The sequence below is a fragment of the Protopterus annectens genome, chromosome 10.part0 (assembly GCF_019279795.1).
Source record: "Protopterus annectens isolate FY-2018-M chromosome 10.part0, PAN1.0, whole genome shotgun sequence".
Classification (NCBI taxonomy): Eukaryota; Metazoa; Chordata; order Ceratodontiformes; family Protopteridae; genus Protopterus; species Protopterus annectens.
This window is the reverse complement of record NC_056744.1, coordinates 1,105,271,190-1,105,289,176: the sequence shown is the minus strand read 5'-3', so window position 1 is coordinate 1,105,289,176 and position 17,987 is coordinate 1,105,271,190. Positions and strand designations below refer to the sequence as shown.

General features: G+C 43.8%; 1 protein-coding gene across 1 annotated transcript in view; it reads left to right on the top strand.

The window, feature by feature from the left end:
• Window positions 1–17,987, top strand: part of TMEM275 (transmembrane protein 275) — a 712,265-nt gene that overhangs the window by 351,702 nt on the left and 342,576 nt on the right. The gene's annotated exons all lie outside the window — the stretch shown is intronic.

Below are 17,987 nucleotides of genomic sequence, written 5' to 3'. Positions count from 1 at the left end.
AACCCGCCCACCTACGGTTAGCTGTACGCGGGGTTTTAAAAAAAATAATAAGGTTTCTTCATTTTATTTGACTATACTGTTGAACACATGGGGACTGTTGGTGGGGATATGCGGACACTTGTGATCAGTCTCGCTCATTTATTTACACATTCTTTTGTTCTACTTTGCAGCGGCGTGTTTATTCTGAGAGGTCTGCTCTCAGACATGCCCCCTACACTCGTCCACACTCCATGTAGCATTTGGAGTTCATGCAGCGTGCCTTCATTAATATGCATGGCGCACTGCCGTCCTCCTCTTAAACTGCTGCTTCCATGCAGGACTAGATTAGTCCTGCACAGAAGTTTAGTAAATCCTGGGGATTGCCATTGTGTATAGTTTATTTTTTTATATCCATCAAGATTCTGTCTGTCAGGTTGAATGGACTGTGACCTAACTAGCTGCAATTATGATAACATGTACTCTACAAGACAAATATATCTTAAATAACGTGACATATTATGTCAAGACCTGTATATGCGACACCCATGATCTCTGGATGGCATTCTATATCTGACTGGGTTGCTGTGGTGGCTGTCTACTGTATACCCATTTGTCAAATATAAAATCACAAATGTCACTATAGAGACTGAACCAAGCAGTGAAAACCCACTTCACTGAAATTCCACTTCTACAGGACTCTGAGAGTCCTGCATGAATTAAAAATGGACAGAAAAGTATTTTTTTATATTGCAAAGAAGTTGTGAACACCAAATTTAAATATGTTTGCATCCAGAGACAGGAACAGGTTGAAGATACTATGTTCTGTAATCCCTTGCCCTTAAATCTTGCCAACCAATCCATCCATCCATCCATCCATCCATCCATCCATCCATCCATCCATCCATCTACAATCCTTTTTTCCCAATTTTGCACATGAGGTCAGGTGTCATTTCTATAGGGATAATCATCTAGAGCCAAGGTTTATACCGATGGGTGGTATATCTTTTCTATTTCATCAACTGATGGGATATTCTTCTGTCTTTTTTCTGAATCCCAAATGCTCCAAACATTCTTGTGAAAGCAAGAAAAGAAACTTCAAGGCTCCTTCCAATAACCACACACTAGCCTAGACAAATGTGGTGCACCCATTTAGTCTGCATGAGCTTTGAGGATCCAAGAACCCTACTAACCCCAAGAATGGGCCCCAAAACCATACTGACTTCAAGTGGTAGAGATACAAAGTTGGTTATTTCACACAAAGTCATCTGATCTCTCATCATGTAATCTACATATTGCTAGAGATCAGAAGTCCTAACAGTAGGAAGTTATAACTAACTAACTAACTAACTAACTAACTAACTAACTAACTAACTAACTAACTAACTAACTAACTAAATTTAAATGATTTTCCTAGTGGCACAGCAATATTTGTATCCTACGTTCCACTAGTGCTGCATTATGTTTCTGAACTTTTTGATCAATGCCCAGCCTATCCCTCTCTCTGTCAAAATGTATCTTTCAGTAAATTCAGCTTATCTTATCAAAAAAGGTGTTTTAAAAACAGAATTTTAGAATATGTGAGGGATATTGCTAATAAAAGAGTAGAGAGCTCTATAGCTGAACATTTTAGTTTGTTTCATGATGGAGAATGTAAGGGGCTACAAAGCACTGTTTTGGAAAAAAAAATACGAATATCTAGATTTGATGTTTCTTTTATCAAGAAAAAGCTGCTTTTAGAAGAATCTACTTACATTTTAAAATTTTACACCCTGTCTCCAAGGGGAATAAATGAAGAATGTAATTGGAGAGTGCTACTTTAATTGTATGATTGTTTAATTGGTGTATTTGTATGTGTATATATGGGGCAAGTTTTTTACTTTGTGTTAGACTCCTTGAAGGCTTTGGCTGAGATGTCCGAGTTTCATTAAATATGTTGGATACACTGGTGGTTGTTTCTTTTTTGCTGTAAGGCAACTTTTTATTTTGTGCATCAGTTGGTTTACTTGTGTTCATGGCCAGTAATCCAGCTTTTAACTTGCCTCGAGTTTTTCATGACAGCACTGTCGATAATTCTCAGCGTTCACTGGATGGTTTTGTGATTCGCTCTATGGAACAGAATAGCTCCCAAAATAATGCAATGGTAACATTTTACATCATCCTTGGGAGAAATGGGAAGAGGAGAGAAATAAATGGCATTTTAATCCATGGATGGATGGATGGATGGATGGATGGATGGATGGATTGGTTGGCAAGATTTAAGGGCAAGGGATCACAGAACATAGAATCTTCAACATGTTCCTGTCTCTGGATGCAAACATATTTAAATTTGGTGTTCACAACTTCTTTGCAATATAAAAAAATACTTTTCTGTCCATTTCTAATTCATGCAGGACTCTCAGAGTCCTGTAGAAGTGGAATTTCAGTGAAGTGGGTTTTCAATGCTTGGTTCAGTCTCTATAGTGACATTTGTGATTTTATATTTGACAAATGGGTATACAGTAGACAGCCACCACAGCAACCCAGTACAAGGACAATGTGGGTCACCAGTTTAGGTTTCCACAATAGGTTGTTGGAAATGGAATCTAGATTTATTTTAAATTATAACACTCTATTTCCAAATGGGATGAATTTAGAAATATAAAATTACAAAATCATAAAATTACAAAATTATAAAATTATAAATTTTGTATAACAATAGTATTTTATTTATGAAACATTCTATTTAAGAAATGGTTTATTTAGGATATGTTTAAATGTATGTTGTTTAAAAAAAGTTTTTATGGAAAGCATTTGTGGCTTTAAGAAATTAAATATTTAATTGTTTTATTGAAACAAATTATTCATGCAAATGTTTTGGGATGATTTATAAGTGACTGTATTGTGTATTAGATTTATTCCATGAGAAGGCGAAGGCAGAGGTACCAGAATTGATTAAACAAATTCACTTATCACTGTCTGGCTGTTACTTTGTTCAGCGACGTTGTTGTTTTGGAATTTAAAATTTATACCTACGGTTCTTCCATAGCTGCATGAATTGAAATGTGATATATTTAAATTCTGCAGGAAGTTACTTTTGAAATATTATTTTAGAGATGTAAATAATGAGGTTAAAGAAAATGTTTTAGATAGTAGCACTAGCACATTAAATGACAGTCCCCTGCATTCTCAAAAGCTTGCATCACATGCATGATTGGTGTAAGATGAAAATTTGCCAATATGGCAGTCGAGTGATCCACGTACGTGCACGTCTGATGTGCATGAGTGCTGTAGCACTAGTGCTGCATGTCTACAGCCCCCGTATGCAAATCACCCCATTTGCAGGTGAAAACCATACAAATGACAGTCAAGAGGAGAAGGTAAACACTTGCACCACACCACACTCAGCACATAGTCCCTCAAAACCTACACCACCAAAACACACACATAGAAACACAAAACACACACCTACATTCGTGGAAGATCTCAGTAAAAACCTGCCCAAGCAACAAGAACCTCCAAAGCAGAAACACAAGCAACCTCCACCCCCCCCAACACAACCCAAATGGCACATAGCCCACAAACTCAGTGTGCCACTCAACCACAGCCCATAAGGCATAACAACGTACCCAACACTCTAGTCATAGGTGACTCTATAGTCAGGCACACTGATGTTCCACTCACCAGGCTAAACAAGGAGAAAGTTACTGTCAGCTGCTTGTCAGGTGCCAGGATCCACCACATAACGCATGCACTCAAGTCACTCCACAAGTACAAATATGACTCTGTCATTGTCCATGTTGGTGTGAATGACCTGAGACGTGCCTCCTTGGACTACATGAAAAGGGACATGGAGGAGCTGTCCGATCTTGTAGCCCAGGCAGGTATGACCCTAGCCCTGAGTAGCATCCTGCCATCACCCAGAATGATACCACAGTACAAGGACAAAATGACTGACTTCAAAAATTGGCTAAGCTTCTGGTGTCATTCTAAGGGGATCCAGTATCTGTCTTCCTGGGATGACATGATCGACAAGCCACGATGCTTTGCCAGAGATGGCCTGCACCTGTCGCCCCTGGGATTCCGGATTCTGGCTAAGGCTCTAGCCACCCCTATAGTGCCTTTTTAGGCAAGGTTCAAATGACAAATTCACCACCCTAACAGGTACAGGCAAGAAGAATCTGAGGGTATTGCTACTCAATGCTAGAAGTCTAAACCTCAAAATGCACTCTCTTGAGGCACTCCTTAAAATGGAGAACATCGACATCTGTGCAGTGACAGAGACCTGGTTCAAGGCTCCAGAGAGTACCCCTGCATTACCAGGCTATAATTCATACCACACCTTTCAGCCACCTAACCTGGACCGAAACACTAAAGGTGAAGGCATGTCCATATTCATTAAGGATATCCACACCTCCATGCTAGTTGCTCAGCATAATGCATCCGAGATTATCCAAGTGCAACTAACTCTGGGCAAGACCGCAATCCAAATTGTAGCTTGCTACAGATCCCCCACCATGCCCTAGGATTCCCACTCCTCATTTCTTAATACACTGGAAAATATTAGGGTACAACCTAACACCCTAATAATGGGCGATTTCAACTACCCTACCATTAACTGGGAAAACTACTCATGTACCAACTCTTGTGCTCAACGTTTTCTGGAATTCATAAATTCCAATGCCATGGATCAACTTATCCACACCCCCACCAGGGGCAGCAATATCCTAGACCTGGTTATTGCCAACATGTGCAACTGGTGCTCCACACCAGAGGTCAATTCCTTGTTGGTCAAATCCGACCATAAGCTAATCACCCTAGACATCCACATCCCACCCCCAGCCCCCATTAGGGAAACAACAGTAAAAAATTTCTCCAAAGCCAACTTCACACTTCTTAAGACAGAAGTGGCAAACCCATGCTGACGGACAATGGAGGTATGACTACTGAATCCTACACAAATGCACTTTATAAGCACTTACATGAGTGCACGGATCATGCAATCCCTAACAGAACCAAGATGCTATCCTCCAAAAAAGGAAGCCAATCTGGTGGTGCCCTGCCATAAACAAACTCTACAACAGAAGAAAGAAACTGTTGCAAAAAAGAGTAAAATCCCATGATTGGAGAAACTCCCTGGTCAGCTTCAGTAAGAAGCTGAGATCCCTCATAAAATCCTCCAAAGCTAGTTATGAAAACAAAATCGCCACTGACTCTAAAGACAACCACAAAGCATTCTATAGCTATGTCAAGAATCTCAATGGCAACACTAAGATCTGCTCTGAGTTACAGCACAATGGCACTAAATATACAGAACCAACGGATATTGCCAACATCCTGGCAGAGAGGTTCAGTGCTAACTTTACCCCTCTGTCATCCCCTAAAGGGCCCATCTCTATACCAGAAGAATGCAAAGTTCCTGTAATCATGGCTGCCCAGGTAAAAAACATACTATCCAAAGCCAAGAACACAGCATCCATGGGACCTGACGACATCCCAGGCTGTGTTCTACATGAACTACAGAACGAACTGGCACCTCACCTAAGTACCATGTTCAATCATAGCCTCACCTCAGGCTATGTTCCCACTGAATGGTGCACAGTAACAGTTATCCCACTCCACAAAGGGGGAGCTACCACAGACACCGGAAACTGCCACCCCATTAGCCTAACGAGCCTGGTCTGCAAGGCTATGGAGCGTATCATCATGGAACTTATAAACAATGACATTGGTAATCTCCAAACTCAGGACCTCACCCAGTTTGGGTTTGTAAAAGGCAGATCATGTCTCCTAAACCTGATAGACTTCTCTGAAGCAGTCACCAAAGCCGTAGATGAGGGTAAGGTGGTTCACACAACCTATCTAGATCTCGCCAAGGCTTTTGACACCATCCCCAACTCTGGAATTATAGATAAACTCACTAAACTAGGTATAAATCCCTATGTCACAAGATGGGTTGCCAACTGGCTCACTGACAGAACCCACACTGTGAAAGTAGCAGACTCCAAATCCAGCTTCAGACCAGTGACAAGTGGAGTACCACAGGGTTCAGTCCTGGGTCCTCTCCTGTTTGGTATCTACTTCTCTGAAGTACAGTCCAACACAGAAGGTCTTTGGCTAATGAAGTTCGCAGATGACTGCAAACAAGGAGCCATAATCAAAACTCCAAAAGATGTGGACATCCTACAAAAGGGCCTTGCTGAGACAGATGCCTGGTGTCAAAGCCATTTCCTCAAGCTCAATGCCAAAAAGTGCATTGTCATTCCTTTTGGTAATAACTCAGCTCCCATGAACTACCACATAGGTGGTAGTCTACTTAACACCGAAAGTGTGATAAGAGACCTTGGGACACAGGTGGACAGTAGTCTCTCCTTTGATAATCACATCGCCACAGTAGTCAGGAAATCCTTCTATGTGGCACACCTCATCACAAAAGGTTTCTCATCCAGGAAAAAAGAGGTCATTGTTCCCCTCTACTCATCACTCATTAGACCCATTATAGAGTACAATGCCTCTTTTGGTATGTACCTCACAAGACATCTACAACAATTGGAAAGGCCACAGAAATACCTCACAAAGAGGATTACCGGCCTCAAAGAGATGCCCTATGCAGACCATCTGCAGCTTTACTCCATTGCATATAGCCTACTCAGAGGCGATCTCTGCCTAACACACAAAGCTATGTCAAACCCAGAGCTTTTAGACATGCTCCACTTAAAGAAATCCCAATCCCTACGAGCTACATGCTCTAGGGACCTAAAACTCGTCACCACAATAAACAGAACATGCTGGAGGGATAGATTCCTGTCCCAGAGACTTCCCATACTCTGGAACAGACTACATATCTATATCAAACAGAGCTCCTCATTAGCACTCTTCAAGAAAAATCTTGATGATTGGATGGGAAATGGGAAATTCACCCCTGGGATCACCTCTGTGGCTCTGCTCGACAGTGGCACAGGAAAATAATTTTCTTGGGTGGTGAAAGCCAGGGTACCTTTGGCTAGGCTTATATAGGCCCTAGGGCCAATAGCCTAGTACCTACCTATGAACCTATCAGGTAAATCCACCACCCAGGAAGCAGGAATCAGGGCGTGCAGGACTAGCGTAATATGCAGAAATGTACTCAGTTAATAACCGAGTATGGAACTGCATACTCCAAAACGGAGCTATGACAGTTCCAAATAAAGACTGCATATCATTGAGGAAGCATGCCAATGACCAAGTAGAAAGCATGCTCACACACTTAGAGAAATGAAGGCAATGTCAGTCATCAACATATTACAGGCAAATTTGTAGGATCTGTAAGGTAACATTATTATAATCTTTACTACATATACAATCATTCACTTTTTCATTTCTTCATTTTTTAGTTATTGAAACTGAATGTTGAATGTAACTGCATACTGCTGCAGAGTAATAATGTAGTTAGGTAGGAGGTCAAACCCCGGATGTAACAACTGTGTGTGTGCATGTCTGTCTGTCACTGACTGTGTAGACAGCAATGCTTTTTAGGCTGCTCACACCCCTTACAAGACGAATACCCTCCTTTGACAAGGCTGCTGATGTCACGCAACTTGAAATAAACCTCTGGGACAAAAATAGTCGAGTAATCTCCGTAGCATGTCCCATAACATCATATGGCCATAGTGTAATTAAGGAGTAAGCTGGGAGTTCTAGCCTCTGATCTACCAACTGTGTATGAATGCATGTCTGACTGTGTAGAGAGCAATGCTTTTAGGTTAGTCACACCCCTTACATTTCACATACCCAACTTTGGCAAGGCTGCTGATGTCAGCCACCTAGAAATACTCTCCTGGGAAAGCTGTAGCCCATATGCTGTAACTGCATATTGCTGTATTGTAATAATGTAGTTATGTAGGAGGTCAAACCCCAGACATGGCAACTGTGCATGTGTGAGTCTGTTTGTGTGTATGTCTGTATGTCTGTATGTCTGTCTGTCACTGGCTATGAAAAGAGCAATGCTTTTTAGGCTACTCACAACCCTTACAAGTCGAATACCCTCCTTTGGCATGGCTGCTGATGTCCCGCAACTTGAAATACACCTCTGGGACGATTGTAGCCGAGTAATCTCCAAAACACATCCCATAACATCATATGGCCATAGTGTTATTAAATAATTAGTTGGGAGTTCTAGTCTCTGACCTGCCAGATGTGTGTGTATGCATGCATGTCTGACTATGTAGAGAGCAATGCTTTTAGGTTACTCACATCCCTTACATTTCACATACCCAACTCTGGCAAGGCTGCCGATATCACCCACCTAGAAATACTCCCCTGAGAAAGTTGTAGCCCAGTAATCTCTGTAGTACATGCTGTAACTGCATACTGCTGTAGTGTAATAATGTAGTTAGGTAGGAGGTCAAACCCCAGACATGGCAACTGTGTGTTTGTGTGTGTTTGTGTGTGTGTGTGTGTGTGTGTGTGTGTGTGTGTGTGTCTCTGTCACTGACTGTGAAAAAGCAATGCTTTTTAGGCTACTCACACCCCTAACAAGTCAAATACCCTCCTTTGGCAAGGCTGCTGATGTCACACAACATGAAATATACCTCTGGAACAATCATCACTGAGTAATCTCCGTAGCACATCCTGTAACATCATATGGCCTTAGAGTGATTAAGGAGTTAGTGGGGAGTTCAAGCTCCTGACCTGCCAACTGTGTGTATGCATGCATATCTGACTGTGTAGAGACCAATGCTTTTAGGTTAGTCACACCCATTATATTTCACATACCCAACTTTTGCAACGCTGCCGATGTCACTCACCTAGAAATACTCCCCTGGGAAAGCTGTAGCCCATTAATCTCCGTAACGCATGCTGCAACTGCGTACTGCTGTAGTGTGAATTAGAAGCATGGTTGGGTTCCAACCCCACACATGGCAGTTCCGGATGTATTGTGTGTGTCACTGTCTGTGCAGGGAGCAATGCATTTTAGGCTAGTCATTTGCAGTCATTTCAAAGCTCTACTTTGACAATCCTGCTGATGTCAGTCAGTGTGAAATACACTTTTGGGCAAGGACTACTCCAGTAATATCTGTGGTGCGTACTATAACTGCATAATGCTGTAGTATCATACACTAGGTAGGTAGGAGTTCTACTCCAAAACATGGCAGGTGTGAGTGTGTGTAACCTGTATCCTATGTAGAGGTGGTTGTGAGTGTGAGACACCTGTCCACAATGTTAAGCGGGTTTTGCATATTTCTTATATGGTGGCCATAGTATAGGTTCATAGGTTCATAGGTTAGTACTAGGCTAACTGCCCTTGTGAGCCATTTTAAGCCTAGCCAGTTATCCCCTGTGAGATTCAAACCCTGTACCTTGTGTTTGTAAGGCAAACACCTTAACCATTAGGCCACCCTCCCAACCCCAATATCACAATGTCCACTTTACAGGGATAATAATGATATGGCTGAGAGGCCAGGGTGCAGAGCCACACCCAGACATGTGACATCAAGGACAAGCAATCACAGTTAGCAGCCCCAGCATTACCCAGAGCACACTCTCACCCCATGTGTCATACACACACACATGCCTAGGTAACAGCCAATATATGAGTAGTACACTGCATATTGTCCACCGATAGTAACTACGGAGTGATAGCAGTGAGCCACAGAGGGCTTGACACCCAGTCCATCTGTCCAATATGTACATACGTGCAGACAGTGCACTTTCCCCATGTTCTCCAATGGACAACTGCACCACCTGTGGTGCCATCAGATGTTACCCACAATGGACATACCATGCCTGACAACATGCCCATATGGACAGATGCCACTGACACCAAGGAATGTTGATAGCGTGCATACCATGTAGGTGCAGGGTAAAGCTGCTGGCCATTACCAACTCCCGCCACAGATGGGCAGGACTGGCACATTTGATAATCTGTGTTCACAACATGGGCCGGACACCCCAGGTACAGTTCCACATGTCACTGTACATGCAAGTGGGAGGTGTGCACATACCAGACGCAGTCCATGTCATGGATGAAGGAACATAGACATGGCAAGCGATGCACAGCATTGCCCACACAGTAGTCACCTAGGTGACTGGATGGGGGATACAATACCTGCCTGTGTGGGCAAATGCAGACACTACATCCCTGAGCCACAATGCAGACCATCATCATGTGGCCTGATGCCAAGGTACACCCATCGCCTAGCCATGGACAGCTGTCTGGCTCAGTCGAACACCAAACACCTGTGCAGACATGCACACATGCATGTCAGTAGGGGCACCCAGTGTGTTTGTGTGTGTGTTGCATGCTACAGATGTTCACATCCACACTCCCTACAACCCCATGGGCATACTGCATCATGCTGTCTGATGTCAGACACCTTCCCATACCCTTCACTCATACAGCCCCAATATGACCTGTGTGGTGCATAGGATACCTGCACAGTGATGTGATGTGGCACTCCCACAACCGATGAGTTGTACACCTGGCCCTGCCATATGTGTCAATGTGTGTGTCTCCTTGTGAGAGTGTGGCTGTGTTGACGCTGGTACCTGTTCATGCCAACAGGCATGTGTATGTCATCTACTGTACAGCTGCTGTATCCCTGTTGCAGATGTCACTCACCATCACATATATGTTGTGAGTGCTCCACAACAGGTAACCCATGTGGTGCATCCAATAATTGCAGCGAACTGTGCTAGCACTACATAGTTGTCAGGGGTTTGATACCCTGTGCTGCTAGGTGTGTGACACAACCATGCCTCAGTTTTACCCTCCCACCCCTCCCTGACACGTATTAGCTTCTGCTGTGTCCCCACCCTCTCTTAGGTGGATGTGGAGACCTACACCTGCTTTGCTTAGGCAGCAGCATGTGTAATGTAAGTAATGCTCATGATCAGCTGATGGCCTCTGCATGAATCGGAGCCCTCCCCTAGCTGATTGCATGTGAACCAGCTGTGGTAACATCCCCATCGCCAATTGTATGGAAACACACTCCAATACCAGGAACATCATGGTGGTGTTTGCCCTTGTCACCCACTGTGAGCAGGAACTAGATCTGCTGTGTTTCAAACAGCATCCCAGATGGATTGCGGTGTACCTCTAACAACATACACCGTGGAAACAGTGCATCAAATGGGAGGTGGATATGCCAGACCTGACTATAGCCTGTAAGTGCCGCTATACTGCATTTGTTTGTGTTTGTGTGGATATGGCTGAGGTACATGTCTCAATACCTGACATGTCAGTTCCATGTTGATGGGGAATCTCCATCTGCAGGGTCATCTGCAGCCTGGGCAATGTTGTGTCCATGGTTGCATGTGTCACCCACGGAGCATCTAGCTGTCGACTGCTGAAGGTAGTGTGAGGATTGCAGTCAGTAGATGGAGAAAGCTGTGGTAGTCAAAGGACATATGTTGCAACAACCCTGTTACAACAGTAAATGCATGCGGTCATCACAGCAACATGTCAATATTGGCCCTGTGTATGTGCTCCCAGCCACACCTCTGTCAACCTTTATACCTATGTCGTGCATGAAATGGTGCATATGTGCTGTACACCATACTTTGTGGCATCATATCTGAGAACAAGCCACTGATATATCTGACTGCTACATATGTTATGTACAGTAAGGTTTACATTACATTACATTACCTGCACATTCTGAGAATGTTCGTACAGTACTGAGGCCTGTGTACCGATGGTGATTGTCGACTGTGTGCGTAGTGTTGATATGTACCTTAGCCTGTGTACAGACTGTGGTAGATGACATTGTTCTAGTTCCCCTACTATCAGCTGTTACATGCTGTCCCACTGTATGGTACTGTAGTGGCCTACATGTTTGTAGGACCATAAACACACGTGTCCCATACCACAGAGAGCCACCAGACCAAACTGTGTAGCAGACAAGTATATGTAGAGCAGTCTGTGAGTGGCACATATGAGGATGGTGTCAAACACATAGTCCATTTACTGTAATACCATGCTAGCTAAGCATATCTGGCTGTGGCTGTGTTCACATTGGTTGTGGATATGCACTGTCACACAGGTGTATCCTACCCTGTGCTGTGACATGCCTGTAGAGCCTGCTGTATATGCAGGTACATGTGCATTCCCCTTTGGGAGATGTAAGCCAGTTTTGAGCCAGTCTGCCTGCAGCCTGCACAGTGCATTGGGACATGCCTAGCAGCTGAATGTACCTACCCAGTGGGATGTCATGTGCAGATACTAGCCATATGTCCCGCTGCCGGACCTTCCCTAACAGTCATGTATGTCAGACAGGGCAGTGGGATGCAGTGCAGATGTATGTCAATACCAGTTGTGTAGTATGTGGCCATGGCACCCCTGTACCAGTGGTCATACCGTTACAGGCCAGGCAGGGGTGTGTAAATGCATGACCTATGGTGGACATTATATACCTGTCATTATGTGTTATACCCATCTACATGGCCATCCACATCCATATTGGCAGGCATGGTACACATGTGTAGCACTAAGGGCGTATGTGTATACCTCTAGAATGTACAGACTGTGTCAGACCCCCACATATATTGGCCAGTATCTCTGCTGCAGTCCACAGCAGCATTGCATGCTAGCAGCAGTACTCTATACTGATGTCCTTTGGATGTAGTTCATTAACCAATGGCACCCATGTTATGAGCAGATATGACCTGCCACACACATCATGTCTGTGAAGACAATCCTAATGACAGTAGCAATAGCCTACTAGTATACCTGCTAGAGATACCTGACATCCCCTGCAACTACGACATTGGGAACATATGGGCTGGGGTTGGCCTGCACTTCATGACCAGGAACTGTGGTGGGAATATATGTACATATACAGATCCTGATAGCCAGATATACGATTACACATGTGTACTGCACCCATTTAACACTGTCATGGCAACCACCCACTATTGATCCCCAGATCATGTGTGCGTGGTCCCATTACATCTCCTGTGTGATGGGCATCTGTCCTGTGTGTGGGCAGCATTGCTACCAACAGCATGTAGCAATACCTCATACAGGAGAACTGGCACACTCAGGGCAGCCACATATTTGTAGGAGGATCAGGAAGTACAGACAGACTGCGAGTGGAGTTGTGTTATGCTTTGTACAGTACTGGTGTTACAAGGTGTGGGTGTACATACTAGTTTGCCATGGAATGCAGTCTGTCTGCATAGCGCACAACTGTGGGCCTACCCTCATTCTGTCCAGAGCTGTGCCTATCATGTCTTGTCTGTCCACCACACAGGTCTTGTGTCAGATAATACACTGGCAGTGTGTGTGTTACATGTTATTGGTACATGGCTACATCCATGGCCGTCCATGCCAGCAATTCCCTGACTAAGGGTATGTAGACTATCCTGTAACACTTGCACCTTGCGTAGTATATGGCAATAGTTGTCCACATATATGCCTGTATTCCAGCCTCTGTCCATCACCTACATACCAAGCTGTGCACATATGTCATGTTGCCGGTGGTTGATCCGTAGTGGGCTGATGTGTGTGGCAGGTCACATCTGCTCATAACATGTGTGCCATTGGTTAATGAACTACATCCAAAGGACATCAGTGGGCTGGGAGTATAACACACTGTCATGTCTGCCATCAGTCCAGAGCCATTGTAACCCTCACACATATGGTGGGGCTGGAGCCATATATGTGTGGGTGCCACCTACATAATACATGTGTGCCCTCATGCACTGCAGAGCCCAGTGTATGTAACACTGGTATATGGCCCTGTATAATTGAGTCTAGTGGGGAGCACCAGAAAAGACATAGGCTGCTACAAAATGTGGGGTATCAGGGTTGAGCTGCCTTAAGGTATCTGGATGTACAGTATCATATACTTCACCTATATACACATTACTGTCATGGATCTGGGTACTGCAGGACTACTGCCCCCTGCCATACAAACTGTTCTGTGTGTTGATGTGCATGTGATGGTGTCAGTTATGCCAAGTTATGTAGCAATTACAACCCATGTGGTCATAAGATGTCTATACCACCTACTGTGTTTGTACAGTGTGTAGATAGAGGCTGCTGAACTACACACCTGGAGTACATACTGTCGATTGTGAGGTATCCTGTTGCCCAGTGTGTCTTTCCTATTGTACAATGTGAATGGCTTGGCCTGGACAGCAACAGCTATGAACCTTTCCAGCCTACTGTATGAGTGTAACTGGTCCATTGTAGCATCACTCCATTGATATAGTTGTCAGTGTCTGAACAGCTATATGGCATGACATGTAGAACTGTAATAGTACACAATGACAGGTTACCATGTCTGCAAACCTGTGGGTGTTGTTTCACCTATGACCTATCTGTAGGTGTATGTTACAGGCAACAATTGTCATTTGTATAGGTGGCACATACAGTGTCCAGTCGTTCAGGGGTCAAATGTAGGTATAGTGGCTGTTCCATATTGTGTGCTGCATCTGCATATCTGTGTCTGTGTATCTGAAGCCTGATAATGTTGATGGCTTCCACATAATACATTCCTCATGGGAGCCAGAACATACTGCATGATATGTTACCAATAACAGCTTGACATCATACAGGTGGGATGTAGTACAGGTAACATCATGTGCCCATGTTACCACTGGCCCTGGTTATGGGATAACCAACACTTGGTAGTGTATTGCAGGGTGGACGCATTTGGCTGGGTGGGATGCCTATTCGTATGACTCGTATAGTGTGTGGTGCCTCTCAACCCTATTAACATAACATGTAGCCTGTTACACTCCACTCCCTAACAGCTACATGTGACTTTTAGTACCAGCACAACAGTGTTGCACCAATGGGTCAGTAGGCATGGGAATCCCAGTGAGGTCTGCCATGTGTGTGTATATGTGCATGTGTGCATATCTGTAGGGCACACATACTCCTATTACAATACACATTACCACACAGTAGTACGGATATTGTTGTTGTAGCAGCTCTACTGAATTCTCCAATTATAGGCCAATAGCTATACTCTCTCCACTTGCAAAGATTATGGAAAAATGTATTCATAGACAACTCATGCACCACCTAATCCAGAATCACCTTATGGCAGACACTCAGCATGGCTTCCGTCCTCATCACAGCACTACTTCAGCCCTCCTAGCCTTTACCAACACCATAAACCATAATCGCAACAATAATTATATATCCTCAGCCCTCTTCTTGGATCTTTCCAAGGCATTCGATATGGTTGATCACCAACTTTTAATCCACACCCTGCAAACATTCTGTCTAGATACTAGAGCCCTTCAATGGTTTCAATCCTACCTGAATGGTCAACAGCAGGCTGTCCTCTGGCAGAACAAACTCTCGAACCTTCTACCTAACACCCTTGGAGTACCACAAGGCTCTATACTAGGGCCCTTGCTGTTCTCCATCTTCATTAACGACCTTTATACTGTCATCCCAAAAGTCAGCTGTATCCAATATGCTGATGACTCTACTCTGATTTGCTCAGCCACATCTCCAGTAGAGTTATGGTCAGCTATCCAGACCACCTTTAATACAATAGAAAACTGGCTTTCTGAACATCGTCTGATCCTAAATCCCAAAAAAACTAAAATGCTGTTATTTTCACCAACACGTAGGTCTACCGCTTTCACCTTTACCATGAATTCAAATGATGGCACAATAATCTCCCCTGACCCCTCTACAAAACTATTAGGTGTCATCATAGACAATAATCTAAAATTTGACCTACATGTTAATTAGACTGTCAAAACCATCAATAAAAAACTAGGGTCACTTTACAGAATAAAAGCCTTCCTAACCCCTCCAGCTAAAATTGCCATAGCTCGCTCTCACCTTCGTTCAAACCTTCTGTATGCATCCCGTCTACTCTCGAATTTAAACAAGACTGTCCTTAACAAACTCTCAATCTGCTACAACCACATTGCCAGGTTTGCCACTGGGCTGCCTTTTAGGACACATCATTGCATCAATCTAAATAAGCTTGGGTGGCTTGAACTACCCAGCCTAATCCAGTATAACCAACTGATTATGGCCTATAAAAACCTCTATAATCTGGACAATACTCCTGCACTTAAAAATATTATCACACCCTGTAACAATCCTAGACCGCTTCGATCCTCTAACAAACTACTAATTCAGACTAGCAAAATTAATAACACAGCCAGTGATTCTCTCTTTGCAAACTCTGTAAGTAGATCCTGGAACTCTCTTCCAGCTGATATTACCTTACTTTCCACCTTAAGTCAATTTAAAACTAGACTCAAACAACATTTGTCACTTAACTGGCTATGTCACTGTATCAAGCCTGGCTAACTCTCTCTAGAATGTGTAAAAATCTGTTAACCAGTTTACTGTGTAATTTAATTTAATCCTGACTTGCGCTCAGGATTAACTATAACCTGTGGAACTTGTTTAACTTGCTTACTTATGTAATCTCTGTAAATAGTCTGTTTGTAATATGTAATGCTGGTATTATGTAATGCTGTATCTGCTTACCCTTGGAGCTTTTCTCCCCAGGCCTCCGCTGAAAATGGACATGCATCCAGTCGGACTATCCCGGTCAACAAATGTAAAATAAATAAAATAAAATAAATAAAATTGTTGTCGCCCATAGGTATGGCAATGCAATGCAACACCCTTCTATGCCTGTGGCATGTGCATCACATGCATATCCCTGTGGTACCACTGTTGTGATAGGCAATGCATTGTTTTTGCATTGTGGCCACTGTGTGAAAGTGGGTATGTCAGAGTATCTAGATGGGTTCTAGTGTGTACAATATCCAGTGGGGGATGTGAGTGCTGTGTACACTGTTTTTACACCATGGTACACCTGGTATATGGCCCACGTACCACTCTCAGGTGGCCATTGTCACCATCACCCATACAGGTAATAGATAACAGGATATGGCTCAGTTACACATGTGCTGTGTGCAGCCTAACTGTAACACATTGGACACATGGACTAGTTAGTTAGCAACTATACAACCAGGTCTCTAAGATGTGTGTGTACCCGTTATGTGTCGGTCAATGTGTATATGATGGTATGACACACTATGTATTTACCATATACAGACATTACATCCCCCATTACCATATTGTATGTGTCTGTGGATGGTCTGCATGTAGTATGTGACCTGGTACACACCTCACCCTACAGATGGTGTCATGTGTGTAATGACAGCCACACAGTTCAGTAGCACTACATACCTGGGTTGGGGTCTAGACACATTGTCGCCAAGTCAGGATGTGTGTGTATGTGGATGGTTGATATAAGGATGCAGATTATACATGTACCAGCAGGCCACCAGTCACATTTGCACGGCCAATAACTGTTATACATACCTGTGGCATGTGTGCAGCTGTACACCACGTATGTTGTGGCCATGGTGTCACCACACAGACATACCCATGTGGAATATGACTGTGGATCATCCTCCTGCTGACACATGTACGCCTACAGCACAAATGGATGACAGTATGGGGATATCAGTTGGTGTTATCAACAGCTGAGATGCATCATAGCTACATGGTAACACTACCTGACATGTATGCAGTACACATTACCCCTGACTACATTCTACACTGCAGTACATTGCAGCACTCCATCACAGTCACTGTGTGCATCAGAACCATGTTAGCCTGTCCCTGCATTGATGTTATGGATGGCATGGATGTGGCACAGGTATCATCATATATGCACAGGGTGTGTGAATGTCATCCTAGCTGCATGGCTGCACTACCTGACATGTATGCAGTACACATTATCCCTGACTACATTCTACACTGTGGTATATTGTGGCACCCCATTACAGTCACAGTGTGCATCAGAACCATGTTAGCCTGTCCCTGCATCGATGTTATGGATTACAGGGATGTGGCACAGGTATCATCATATGCACAGGGTGTGTTGCAGGTGTGCCAGTGGCCGAGGGTGGTCCAAACATGTGTCACCATGTGTGTGGGTGGGGGGTGCGGTTCCTTGATTGGGGCGTGGTGATGTTTTGTGTGTCAGTATGGGGTCACCCTAAGTGTGTTTGTATAGTCTGTGAGTATGCATGCACCCAGTTCCACCATG